The sequence below is a fragment of the Meles meles genome, chromosome 18, assembly GCF_922984935.1.
Source record: "Meles meles chromosome 18, mMelMel3.1 paternal haplotype, whole genome shotgun sequence".
Classification (NCBI taxonomy): Eukaryota; Metazoa; Chordata; class Mammalia; order Carnivora; family Mustelidae; genus Meles; species Meles meles.
In genome coordinates this window covers 47,425,149-47,438,334 of record NC_060083.1, presented here as the reverse complement: position 1 = coordinate 47,438,334, position 13,186 = coordinate 47,425,149, and the positions used below count along the sequence as shown (strand labels likewise).

Below are 13,186 nucleotides of genomic sequence, written 5' to 3'. Positions count from 1 at the left end.
GTGAGTGTGGCTTAGGTAAGAAAGACAAGAAATTCCAACCAGCTGATCCAAACACCAAGAATATCATTTCATAATGTTTTTTCTGCTTTAATGACTTTTTAAAAAACTAACGTAGTATGACCCTCAGTCTTCACTGCAGAGATAAGAAGGCTTCTTAAACCAAATTTAGGAATTCAGACATGAGCAAGCTCCTGGGATGCTTGGAATCCCCTGGACTCAGAACACGTCCAGTCTGTTTTATTTAACGTTTTTTGGCTTGACTCTTCTCTTGACCATGAAGCCCGCTTGCCGGTTTACTGACTTCAACACCCTGCTTAATCATTTCATTTGTAAATCCTCTCTTCCACTGCCTTCCATTACTTTCCCAATCCCATCTGCACTCGGTTTTAATTCGGTGAGTAGGCTAGTAGGATCTCCGAACCTGACTCGCTCGCTAAGCGGGGTCGAGGTTCCCAGGATGGTGGGAGGGCGCGGTTCTGCTCTGGCTGGCGCGGAGCATACACAGTCTATTCCTGGAGTGGGGCGGATTTCAGGAAGGAAGCAGACAGAAGCAGGGACTGCAGATGATAAGACACTCTGCTTGCCTGTAGCAAGAATTCTGTCTGTACGATTAGACATAGGTGTGTGGGATTTTCGGGAGACCCGTTTCCTCCCAAACAGCTGCGCCTGGCTCCAGGCAAGTTGGGCAGCTGCCCACTCCTATCTTGATCCTTAGTGCAACAATTGATCTGTTACAAGTGTATCCATCACCAGGGTCAGGAGATGTCTTTGCACATTCATCCAATCACAAGCCTTGATCCAGAGGTGGCTACCCTTGGGACCATTCACTAAACAATTTATTATGTGCCAGGCCCCGGGCTAAGCCCTGCATCCTCCCCTTAAACCCCACAGCAACCAGGGAGATAGGTAATGCCATGGGAGGCAGGATTTGCACTCAGGACTCTGCTGGAGTCCACACCCTTAACCACTGGCCAAAACTCTCTGCAAGACACGGCCCTGCCCCGAGGGCTGGTCAGGAAGAAATAGCACCTGCCTTCAAGGTGCTCACCAGCCTTCCCTGAATAGCGAAGGCACAAAATACATTTCGGGGGGATTCATTCTCTAGTGCCCCTGATTGGAGAAGCACAGAGCCCACTGAAATGTCAACGCAGCAAAAACAAACTCAGATAAACCACCTGGAAGTCATTCAAGTTTGAATTTCGGGGAAGCCGGTTTTAGCTGCACATCTGCAGAATGTCTCCTAATCAGAGAACCCAGAAAGTTCAGAAACCATCCCAAGATGGCCTCTCCCTGCTTGCCCACACTCAGGTGGAGGCCATCTGGGCAGGAAAGGAACTTGGCCGAGGTGGCAGGAGCATGGCGCCTGGAGACAGGAAACGCGTGCTTGGACAGCAACCCCGTTGGCGAGGTAATGGGTGAGACGGGCATGTATGGTATATGTCTGGTTGCCCACACAGGGCTGGCTGCAGAATTACCGTGGCCTCCGATCTTCCCCCAGGTGGATGCCAGTGAGTTCTGGCGACGAAGGATTCCAGGCAGTCCCTCTGTGCCACAGCATAAGGGAATATTTATTGTACAAACTGCGCCCCAGGAAGCGAGAAAAGCCTCCAGGCCCACTTTTGCCGAGGGAGCCCTGAGATTCTTGCATGAGGCCCTTTCCCATATCTACCCAACTCGACTCAGCCACAGACTCAGAGCTCGTCCCACTGGCTGGTGCCAAAGCTTTGATCCCTCTGAGGGCACCTAAGATGAGGATCTGCTGTCCCTAAAACTGCACTGATTTGGCCCTGACCATAGCTGAGTCTACGTCATGATGCCCCAGTCTTGATTTCCAGCCTTCTCTGAGCTGATCAGAACCAGCTGCTCCTTTGTACGACAGAGCCGTCTTGAACACCTGGGTCTGGGGGAAGAGGTTTAAGGTCCCTAGGATATTTTTCTCTTTGCTTTATAAACAGAGGCACAGAGGCTGAGTGAAATCCCTTGCTCCCTGTGCCAAGGCTAGATCAGAAATTACGAGCTTCACGTTGTGCTCCAATGACAGACTCTTTCAGAAGTCCATTTTGTTGAGTCAGTGGCTTTGGAATTTGAATCTTCCAATGGGTCAGTGTTGCAGAGATCATGCTTGGGTTCCCAGGCTAGCCCACAAAAGCCTATTAAAGCCACATGTAGTTGAGAAGGGGAGGAGGCCAGGGTTGGACTTCCAGCTCTACCACTCCCTGGCTGTGTGACCTGTAGTGAGTTACTAAACCTCTCTGTACTTCAGAGTCTCCATACATAACAGAGATAATAACAGCACCTGTTACGAAATGGAGATTTGGAGAGGATGAAATGAGATCATCTCTGGGGAGCACTTACAACAGTGCCTCCTTAAAGACACTGCCTGAACATAAGTGCCATTATGATAAGAATGCCAGAGTAACAATGTTTCTGTAGCAGGACTTCTGACCCTGGCACAAGTGATATTTGGGGCCAGATACTCTTTGATGTGGGGGACCGTCCAGTGCATAGCAGGAGGTTTGGCAGCGTCCTTGGCTCCTACCCACTAGGAGCCAGTGGTACCTTCCCCAGTTGTGAAAATTAAAAATGTCTCTAAACCTCTCGATGGCCCTGGGGACTGAATACCACTGCTTTACAGGAAAACACCCAAGAGTCCCAGCTGGAATATTGGGGTCCTTTCCCGGAAGCAGCCCAGCTGGTGAGGCAGCAACCCTCTCTTCCCCTCACCTGCTCAGGTATGCCCTTCCACGCCAGGACTCCTGCAAACCACCAGCAGAAGCAGCAAGGCTGGCAAGTTAGAGAACCAATGAACTAGGTGGACATTTCTGGGGATATGGAGGGGTGGAGGGGCACTTTTTAAAGCGGGATAATGAAAAAGACAGGGTGGGAGGAAGGGGAAAGGGCAGAGACAAATGGGGTTTCCCACCTCCTCCATCCTTCTGACTTCTGGTGCCAGGAGGGCCTACAGTCCCAAAGATGGCAGAGATCAGTTCTGATTTGTTTTCCCCCCGGAGCTATTATGTGCTTTCTTCCCATCCTCTCTCCTGCACTCTTCTGGCCAACCAGGGTGGGGTGAGCAGCACGGACCCAGCTCTGGGGCCAGGGAGCGCTGTACTGGGAAGGGAGAAGCCTCGGAAGCAGAGTAGGGAGGGTGTGGAGGTGCACCGAGGGGCACAGGCTGCTTTCCAGGTGCCCCTTGGATACTGAGCAGGGGACAAACTGGACTAGATTTGCCCCCAAACCTTAGTGATGCCATGACCTTGAATACAGCCCCCTTCTTCTCTTTTTCTCTTTACCATCTTTTTGACCTGCATTTCCCCATTTTACCCATTTACTTGTTAAATGGGTATGGACCAAACACCTATTCTGGGTCTAGCACTGTATTAAACCCCGACGGTGTTTTGATTTGTTTTTGAGTGATTCTTTTTCAAGGTGGGCATAGGGAGAATACTATCTAGTTGGAAAACTACCAGGTGTTTAATAGAAAACTAATGTATGTTCACACACACAGCTGTGGGGCCACTCAAACCATATTCATATACATAAATGCTGAGGGAAGTTGTAATAAAACACAACTTTTTAAAGTTTTCGACAAATGGGTTCATGAACTGATGTTAAAAGGGCAGAAAGAAAATTCAGCCTAAACAAAGGGCACCACGACCTCATTGCATCTCCAGGCTGGGGCTGCCCTCCAAGGGCAGGAGGGTCAAAGCGCCCATCCATTAGAAGGGGCTCTTTCCCCAATCGGAATAAATCTGACTCTTACTCAATCAAACTGCTTATAAGTTTTCTTCTTGCAATTTGTGGGAATAATCCATTTCTTTTGTTCCTGTCAGGGATGCTGAGCCGGATACCTGAAACCAGTTCCAAGCCACGCCCTTCCACCATAGACAGGTGCCGCAGGAGGCCTGTGTGGGGCCGGCACATACAGACAAGGGCTGTCACTTCTCCAAAAACCAGCAGAGCCAACAAAACTCTCCCGCAACTATCCAAGAGCTAAGTCAGATTATTGCAGTAAACACAAGCTGTTTCGGAAGCAGCCGTAGGTCAAAGAATTGATTAGGTTCAGGAGTCACTTGGGACCAGCCACTGGGATGGGGTGGGGCAGGGGTGGTCATTCATTTGTTGTTTAGAGGAAGGGTTTGGAGATGGAGGAATGGATAAGCAATTCTTATCTAGCAAACCTAAGCAGCACCATAAATTGCAAAATAATGCCTTCATTTATTTAGGTAGGAAAGACATTTCTCTTTCCGCCGTAGGACAGGTCAATGGGAGGGGTAGCGATCAAAAACCCATCCTGCGGAGCCTGAGCACACACACGAGGAGGCCTGGAGAACCAGGCCCCCCAGTCGCTGTCCCAGGTTCCAGCATCCATCCCAACTCAGCCCAGCTGGAGACCGCGTCTGGAGGTTTCTGGGTGCCAGAGGCCAAATGGGGTGTTCCGGGACATAAATGAGCTCCCGCCTGATGGGGGTCGGGGACAGGAATCGATAGCCCTCGGATCTGTGCCCGGACCTTTCCCTTAGGAGCATGGGCTCAAATGCTGTATCCCTCGAGATCCCAGTTGGGGGAGGGGGGAAGCCGGTTACTTTAAGCACGAGGAGAGCCAGGGATTGTGTTTCCGGATCCAAGTACGAAGATCCATCCCCTGGCGACCGGGATTCCTCCATGAACAGCTCCCAGGCCTTGCCGACAGAGAGCCCCACCAAAGCGCCAACACATTTCAAAATGGAGCAAAATCGCGGACGTCTGGACTGCGCTTTGTTCCCGGCATTGAGCTAAATGTGCTCGCTCCCGACATGCTCCCTTTCCCCCAACCGACAGGAGGTGACCTCTCCGCCCGCGCCCCCCCCCCCGGGGGGAGCTGTGGCCGCGGGCTACCCGTTCTCAGGGCCGCTCTGAGACCCTTGCTCTGTCTGTAACCAGAATTCCGCGCCCAGCTCTAGGGTGGCCGAGGTGGAGGGGGGCGAGAGGAGATGTCGAAGTGATACTTGAGCCTCTCCTGCACCCCACCCTTGGCAGACTCAACTCTGCAGGGAGGCCCCACACTTCCCGGGCTTCGACCTCCGATGCCGCAGCCAGGAAGGTTCGGCCGAGTCTCTGGCGGGCTCTCGACCCCAGCTGGACCAATCCCTGGACATTCAGATCAATCTGGGAGGCTCGCGTGGATGATTGGGCTCTAGGGATGCTCATCCCTCTCGGAACTGCGCCCCCGCATCAGTTTGCAGCGATAGAATTAACCAGAAAACCGCGCGGACCCGGCTCATGGCAGGAGGGCGAAGCTCGGACTCCCTTGCCAGGAGGTCCATAACCCCCTTTCCCGCCCCCTCCCCCCCATTTCAAGGGTGGCAGTGTACTCGGGCTTTTAAGTTAAAATCTTGTACGTTTCCAAAATAATATTCGGCCACAATAATAAAAATACATGAGGGACGCTAATCTGGGTGGCTGAGGCCGCCGGAGGCCAATTAGGAAGAGTCACCAGCTCAGGTTGGGGGCGGTCTACCCCCAGCAGCCTCGGAAAGACTGAGGGGCTCTTGGGTTCAAAATCTTGGCTGGGAAGGGGCGGGGCAACGCCCCGAGGTCCGTTCTTGGGACGCGTGTGGTTTCCATAGCAACCACCCCTCCGCGCCCCCCCCCAAGTCATCTCAGGAAAAATGGGTGTGGCCCGAAGCAGAGGAGGAACCCTCTTGCCCCCTCCTTACAGTCTCCAGTCTGGCGAAGCAACAGGGCAAGAAGCGGAGAGGGGCTCAGCCTGCGCGCTGTCCCCGCCACCTTCCGGGGGTCGCCGGTGACCCTTGGTGGACAGCCCGTGGGAGGTGGCCCCCAGGCCTCTTGGGATGGAGGGAGGGGCTTCCTCTTCTGCGGCCACCCGCACAGCGCGCAAAGACCTCGAATCCCAGCCCTTCGGCCCCGCGGACTCTTCCTGGCGCGCCGCCCGGCTCCGGGAGGGGGCCGAGCGGGGTCACGGCCATTCCATCCGTGCCCCAGGGCTGTGACTGAGGTTCCTTGACCCGAGCCAGCCCGAGATCTAACAAAAGGCTCAAAAATGGGGACGGAAAATAGGGGGAGGGGGAGGGGGAGGGGGAGGGGCAGGGGCAGGGGCCTTGGTTAACCACTCTCATAGATAAGAGCCAAAAAACCAGGGCTGGCAAAGCAGATCACGTAAGCTCTACAAACAAAGCATCTAGCTCCCGAGAAAGATTATGGGTGAACGCCCCCAGGGCTCAAGCCCACAGCAGCAAAATACCAAGACTTCAGGGTTGATTATCGTCCCCCCTCCCCTTAATTACAGTCCCCGCCCTGTCCTCCAAAGCCTAGCCACCCGGCTTGGCAGGGTACAGTAAAGACGTGACACGCCGCAAAAAGATGGCACCTCGCGTTTGGAGGGGAAAAAAAAGCAGGGGTGGGAGTGGGAGGAGGCAAGCCTACTCTCCCCCTCCTTGCCCACCCCGATCCACACCCACTGCCGCAGTGAGGGGCGAGCCCTGTGCGCCAGCCCCGCGCCTCCGGCAGAGAGCGCACACGCCGGACGCCAGGCGCAGAGCGCAGAGAAAGGGGCCCGCCCCGAAATGCACCTGCAGCCCCCGCGCGTGCCTGTGCCGGGCTGCGGTTGCGAGCAGGGATCCGCCGCTACCGAGTGCTTCCACACTGCAAGGCCAGGTGACTTCAGCCTTTCGCCTCTCGGAGCCCCCACAGGGATCCCCGCACTACCTTCTCTCGGGCACGGCGCCGCTCGCGTCTCGGTGCCAGGCGCGCGCAGGGGGAAGGGCAACGAAAGTGACAGCGCCTGGACCCCTCCCCATCTCCTCGATTCCACTCCCAGCCCCCAAATGTCCCCTGCGGGTTTCTGAAGGAGGAAAACGGGGAGGGGGTGGGCCACCGCCTTAAATCAGGGGCAGTGAAAGCCCCACTGGAATTGCTGACGGGGAGGTGTAGGGAGGGGCAGGCAGGGATTCATCTTTTCTAGAACCGGATCCATACCTTCCTGAAGGGCTTATGGCAAACCAAAGCAGAGAAATCGGATTACGGGCTCGGTTTCGGGGGTCGTCACTAGACACCCCCTAACACACACACATACAGACACACGCCCATTGCGGCAAAAGATGACGAGCAAGAGTGCACAGCAGCCCCCTCCCCCAGGTCACCGCCATCCGCGCCCCACCCTTCGGGCACAACCTCTGGCCCGGTCCGCGCAAAGCGGGTCTTAAGGACACTCCCCAGCGCGCGCGCAAACACACACACACACACACACACACACACCCCAACACATACGCGTGCGTGCATCCCTTGCATGGGTTCCTTTCCAAGCCGCCCTATTCCCAGCCCGGAGCGCACAGGGCGCAGGGAGGGGCCCCAGCCATTGCCCCCGACCTATGCTTACCTCACGAAACCCATCTCTGCGGCGGGGGACGAGGGGCGGCAGCCTGAGAGTGCAAGGGGGCGGACGGGGAGGCAGATAGAGGAGCCTCGCGCTTACCTGATAGCCGACAGAGAGCGAGGACAGTAGAGGAAAGAGAGGAGAAAGTGGCAGTGGTGGCGGCGGCAGAAGGTGGGCGGCGGCGGCGGCGGCGGCGGCGGCTGCGCTGCTGCTGGTGCGGGAGCTGGTAGGTGGCGGAGAGTGCGAGCCCGCGCACCAGCGAGAGGGCGCGTTCCCGAGGCCGGCTGGCGGCGCAGGCGCGAGCATCGGGAGCGCGAGCCTCCTCAAGGGAGGGGTCAGCAGTGAGGTCTTCGCGGACGTTTTCTCCTCCGGCCACCAGCAGGCGCGCGCGAGCACCCCACCACTCGGCCCTCCCCCGCCTCCTGGCTCGCTCCTTTCGACGCCTCCCTTCTTCTTCCTTCCCTCCCCCGACACCTCGAGCCGCGGTGCCGGCCGCTATGCGCATGCGTGTTCCATGGCGCACGCGCACTCTGTGTCTCCTCCCTCGCTGGTCTTTGTCTTGTCTAAGGGGTCTCCACCCTTGGGAAAGAGAGTGTAGCTTGCGTCCGGGGTTTGGGAGGAGGTTGGTGCTTGGTCTCGCAGATCCGCTGCCCCTTTTCCTTCCTGTCCCGGTGATGTCCTATCTCGAAAAGGTCCTGGGCGGGTTTCCACATAGCTCCCTGGCCAGGCATCCTGAGCCCTTGAGTTTCCCTAAATGGTCTCAGTTGTTGGAGTTTAGTTTCCCTGGGTCACCCTCCTTTCCTCCTGTTTTCTTAACACCGTTTTTGTTTTTGACCAAGGTGGGTTCTTAGTAAATCCACTTTAAACAGACTCAGTCATAATGCAGTAGTACAGGTTTTGGGTGGGTTGGTTGGTTTTTTATAAGGAGCATTCAGTCTATTACTTACCTAACCGTGACCCAAGAATAAAATGTTAAATTAGACGAAGTTGCCAATACCGCTTATCACGTTGCAAAGTATTTTCATATAATACAGTTATTTTTACTTTGCTTGTCGAAACACCGTTATTTCGTAAGTAGAGCTTGGGATCCCAATTTCCAAGTGCCTGTTGGAGATTCTCACCTGGATAGCACACCTCACTGAAACTGACCAGTGGCTTTCACTCTCCCAGTCACCCGGCCCTCTGACTTTGGCCTTACTTGGTCTATCCAACATTTAATGTAAGCCCTGGCAGTGGGGGGCTGTATATGTATGGGGCTTGGGGGGCAGTTATCTTGTCCTGGGGGGATGGGAACTTGTCCTGAAGCTTTAAGGTGCATATTCTTTACATTCTCTTAAAAAACAAACAAACAAACAAACAAACAAACAAACAGGGTGGCTCAGTGGGTTAAAGCCTCTGCCTTCAGCTCAGGTCATGACCCCAGGGTCCTGGGATCGAGCCCCTGGGATCGAGCCCCGCATTGCATTGGGCTCTCTGCTCAGCAGGGAGCCTGCTTCCCCCTCCTCTCTCTCTGCCTGCCTCTCTGCCTACTTGTGATCTCTGTCTGTCAAATAAATAAATAAAATCTTTTTAAAAACCCCCAATATTGTATGTTACACATTAATACAAAAAGTAGGCTGTTAAAAATGCTTTATTCACACAGGATTAATATGTTATTATTGGGAGTACGTGATGGGTGATGAAGACGCCGGGCTAATTTTTTAAGCCACTGGTTCTGAGTCTCCGGACTTGACCTTTTTATTGTTGTTGCAACGGCCACCATCCTAGTTAAAGACTGCTACCTTGGTTCTGGAAATGTAGTTACTTTACTGGTCACTCTGCTCTCCATTTCTCCCTATGTCAGCCCACCCTGCATCCTGTAGTCAGATCAGTCTAAAGACGCAATCATTTTAATCATGGCACTCTCTTGCTCAAAAATATCTAAAGTTTTCTATCTATCCCTTAAATGAAGTTAAACTCCTTAGCCTTGAACTCCTCAGCATTCAAGGAGCCCCTGTCCTCTCCACTTTTCTCTTCTCTACTCTGTGGCCAACTGATCTTGTTTGGCTGATGTTTTCCCACCTCTACTCTAGGGTTTTCCTTTGCCTTCAAAGTCCTTGCTTTTTCCTCTGTTACCAAGGTCCTACTTAACCTTCAAACCCTAGCTCAGATTTTAGCAAAGCCTCCCCCAGTCACCCCAGCTGAAAGGGACATTTCCAACTTCTAGAAGGAGCTTAGAAAAGTTATTTATCTTCTCTGGGAAAGTGGAGAGGGGAGTGGAATTAATATCTATCTTATAGCACTGACGTTTTCTTAGTGTCCCTACTTGTTTCCTTTCCCTTTTTCCCATATGGGGATTATATGTCCTAGCCTGTCACTGTGTGATCTGCACTACCTCTACTCTCTCCTTCCCCACTGATATTTGACTTTGGCCTTGTGATGGTCTTAGGCTACTAGAATTAATGGACATGTTGTAGATTTGTCTGAGCAGAAGCTTTAAGAGGCATTGCAACTTTCTTGTACTTTTGTTCTTTCTTTCACCACCAGAATGGCATGTCCTATAGGGCTGCAACTTCAGCCTAGGTCCCCGAATGAAAAAAACACAAGGACATACCATTCTTCCACATTTGTTGGGGTTCTTTGCAGCTGGGATGGCCATGTGACTAAAGTTTATTTAGTCACATGAATAAGAAATAGACATTTAGGGGCACCTGGGTGGCTCAGTGGGTTGGGCTGCTGCCTTCGGCTCAGGTCATGATCTCGGGGGTCCTGGGATCGAGTCCCACATCGGGCTCTCTGCTCGGCAGGGAGCCTGCTTCCCTCTCTCTCTCTGCCTGCCTCTCTGCCTACTTGTGATCTCTCTCTCTCTCTCTCTCTCTCTCTCGCTGTCAAATAAATAAATAAAATCTTTAAAAAAAAAAAAAAAAAAGAAATAGACATTTATTGTGTGAGTCACTGGGATTTTGAGAGTTGTCACCACAGCAAAGCCAATGATACAGGGATTAAATGAGAATGTATATATCCATATAGCCATATATCTATAATTTATATATCTATAATTTATATATCTATATATTTCTTACACAGCGTGTTTTTGTATGTGTGTGCATATGTGTAAAGTTTCTTATGCAGTGCCTGACAAATAGTGGGCATTTATTAAATGATAAATGGTAGTTATTTATCTTATCATCATATTTATTGCCAATGCTTTTGCTACATGTGATTTTATGTCTATCTGTAAAATAAACTATAGCAGTCAAATGAACAGTCATCCTCATTCAAATTCTTGTTTCCTTGAAGATATAGACAAGGACCTGATGACACTGTGGTGCTCTGATACTGAATGATCACATTTGCCTGCATTAAACTGAAGTGATGAGCACTGAGAACAATTGTAAGCAGATCTGTCATTTCACTGTATATGTTGGGTATTCACTCCAGATAATTGAATCACCGTGGGTAGCTAATGGCTCACTAATTGAGGCAAAGAAAATGCATCCCCTGCCTTTCTCCCTGCCCCTCCCTCTTGCTGAAATAGAAATCTCATGGCCACATTCAGCAAGCCATGGCCCCTCCTGCGGAACGGTGGAAGGCGGAATGGCATAGGGAAAGAGAAGTGGATTGGGTTTCAGAAGAGTTGGGTCCTAATCTTAACCATCTTGTGAGTCTTTAGACAAATTCATTGACTTCTCTGGACTTCGGTTTCTTTAGGTAATAGTGTCCCAGGTGGAACTGGAACTAACCTCCAGATACCCATAGAATTTGACACTTCTACCAAATCTATTCATATACTATTTCAGTCAAATAAGCTAAACTGTTCTGGCATGTGGGTGCTTCAGTCAATTAAGCCTCTGCCTTCAGCTCCGGTCATGATCTCAGGGTTCTGGGATCAAGCCCTACATCAGGCTCCCTGCTCAGTGGGGAGTCTGCTTCCCCTTCTCCCTCTCCTTCTGCCCTTCTTTTCTCCTCATATTGTCTCTCTCTCAGATAAATAAATAAAATTTATTTTTTAAAGAAGTAAGCTGAACTATTGTACTAAACAGACCCCAAAATATAATGGCTCAAACACAACTCCCTTCACAGCCTAGGGCCAGTGTTCAGGTGGGAGGCTTCCTCTGCCTGAGGTTCAGGAACCCAGGCTCCTTTCATCTTGTGGCTCTGCTTTCATCTTGTGGCATCTTGAAGGCTCTCCTTAGAGCCTTCTTGTTGCTTGCTTGGTTGAGGCTGGGTCGTCTCGTACTGGGTTGAGTTGGCAGGAGGAGAAGGAGCAAATGCAGGAAGCACATTGGCTGTTCTTAGAGGCTGGACATGGCATCTAATCCCGTTCCACTGTTAAACTTTAGTCACATGGCCATCCCAGCTGCAAAGAACCCCAACAAATGTGGAAGAGCTGTGTACCCAAGAAGAAGAGAAAGGATTTGGGCAGAAGGTAACAGTCTCCACCATACGCACCTTGATTTACAGAGAGGGTAAAAAAGACCCCTCGGAAAAGAACCTGAACTTTTCTATCATAAGATTCTCACATATGTGACTAATTCAGCAGATCTTTTTTTTTTTTTAAGATTTTATTTATTTATTTGAGAGAGAGAGCACATGTGAGAGAGCACAAGCAGGGAAAGGAGCAGAGGGAGAGGCAGAAGCAGACTCCTCACTGAGCAGGGAGCCTGATGCAGGACTCAATCCCAAGACCCTGGGATCATGACCTGAGCTGAAGGCAGATGCTCAACTGACTGAGCCACCCAGGCGCCCCAATGCCAGCGGATCTTGAGGTGGATACTGGATAACTGAGAATGATGATAGCCAAATTTCAAATTAAGTTCCGGAGAGAGGAGGCATCATTGTATACCTTTTTATCAGAGGGTTTTTCTTTGTTTGTTTGTTTTTAAGATTTTATTTATTTATTTGACAGAGATCACAAGTAGGCAGAGAGGCAGGCGGAGAGAGAGGAGGAAGCAGGCTCCCTGCCGAGCAGAGAGCCCAATGCAGAGCTCGATCCCAGGACCCTAGGATCATGACCTTGTCCGAAGGCAGAGGCTTTAACCCACCGAGCCATCCAGGTGCCCCTTATCAGAGGGTTTTTAACCTTTTTCATTCCAGATCTCCCCCAGGAGCCAGGCAGGCTGCTGTTGGGCTGGATCGTAACTCATCTTCTTCCTCTGCTCAGTCCTGCTTCCTTTTCCTACTTCCTCAGGTGTTGACGGCATGTCCTAGAACACATTTGTATCCTAAACTCGGGTTCTTGGATAACTCGACCTAGGACAACTGGCATCAGCAATGGTTGAAGAAAGCAGATGAGAAGATGCAGTTTGGGACCTGGAAAGTCCTCTACGCTGCTGTCGGGGAAGGTCCATCACTGGTGGGGGGTGGAGCAGCGATAGCTCCCGTCATGAGGTGGGTCCAGTTGTTAAGACTGTAAATTGGGATGGGATGCCGGTGGAGGGGAACATACTAGCTGGTGTGAGATATCAGGTGTTTGAGGAACATGGCGGGTGGGGTGGGGAATAGTAACTAAGGATAACATAATGGGATGACTATTGCTAAATTCATTTGAGTAACCATGCTTCAAAGACACTTAAACTGCCATCCAAAGCCTCCTGTGACTGGGTCAGAATCTTTGTTGGGAAAGGATGGGCTCTGACATACAAAATGGACATTCAGTGATGCCCTTGAAAATCCCAGATTCCCAGATTCCTTTGAACTCTCTGAGGCTGGAGGAGCACCCCCTCCCCTTTGCTTGAAGAAAATGCAAAGTCATCTTCCCTCAAGTCAACATGACTCCCTTCTCCATCTGCCCTCCCTGCCATCAACTCCTTTCCAGGCCACTAAACATAA

At 51.6% G+C, this 13,186-nt stretch overlaps 1 protein-coding gene across 9 annotated transcripts in view; it reads right to left on the bottom strand.

The window, feature by feature from the left end:
- The window catches only part of MAPT (microtubule associated protein tau), a 99,536-nt gene extending 91,897 nt beyond the window's left edge, over positions 1-7,639 (bottom strand). For 4 of the 9 annotated variants that reach the window (XM_045984600.1, XM_045984605.1, XM_045984610.1 and 1 more), the window contains exon 1: positions 7,475-7,639. The gene's annotated coding sequence lies outside the window, so the exon portion shown is untranslated. Of the gene's footprint in view, positions 1-7,378; positions 7,455-7,474 lie in introns of those variants that run through there. The other 5 variants (XM_045984608.1, XM_045984609.1, XM_045984606.1 and 2 more) reach the window with 3 other exon arrangements.
- Between the last annotated feature and the right edge of the window lie 5,547 nt (positions 7,640-13,186).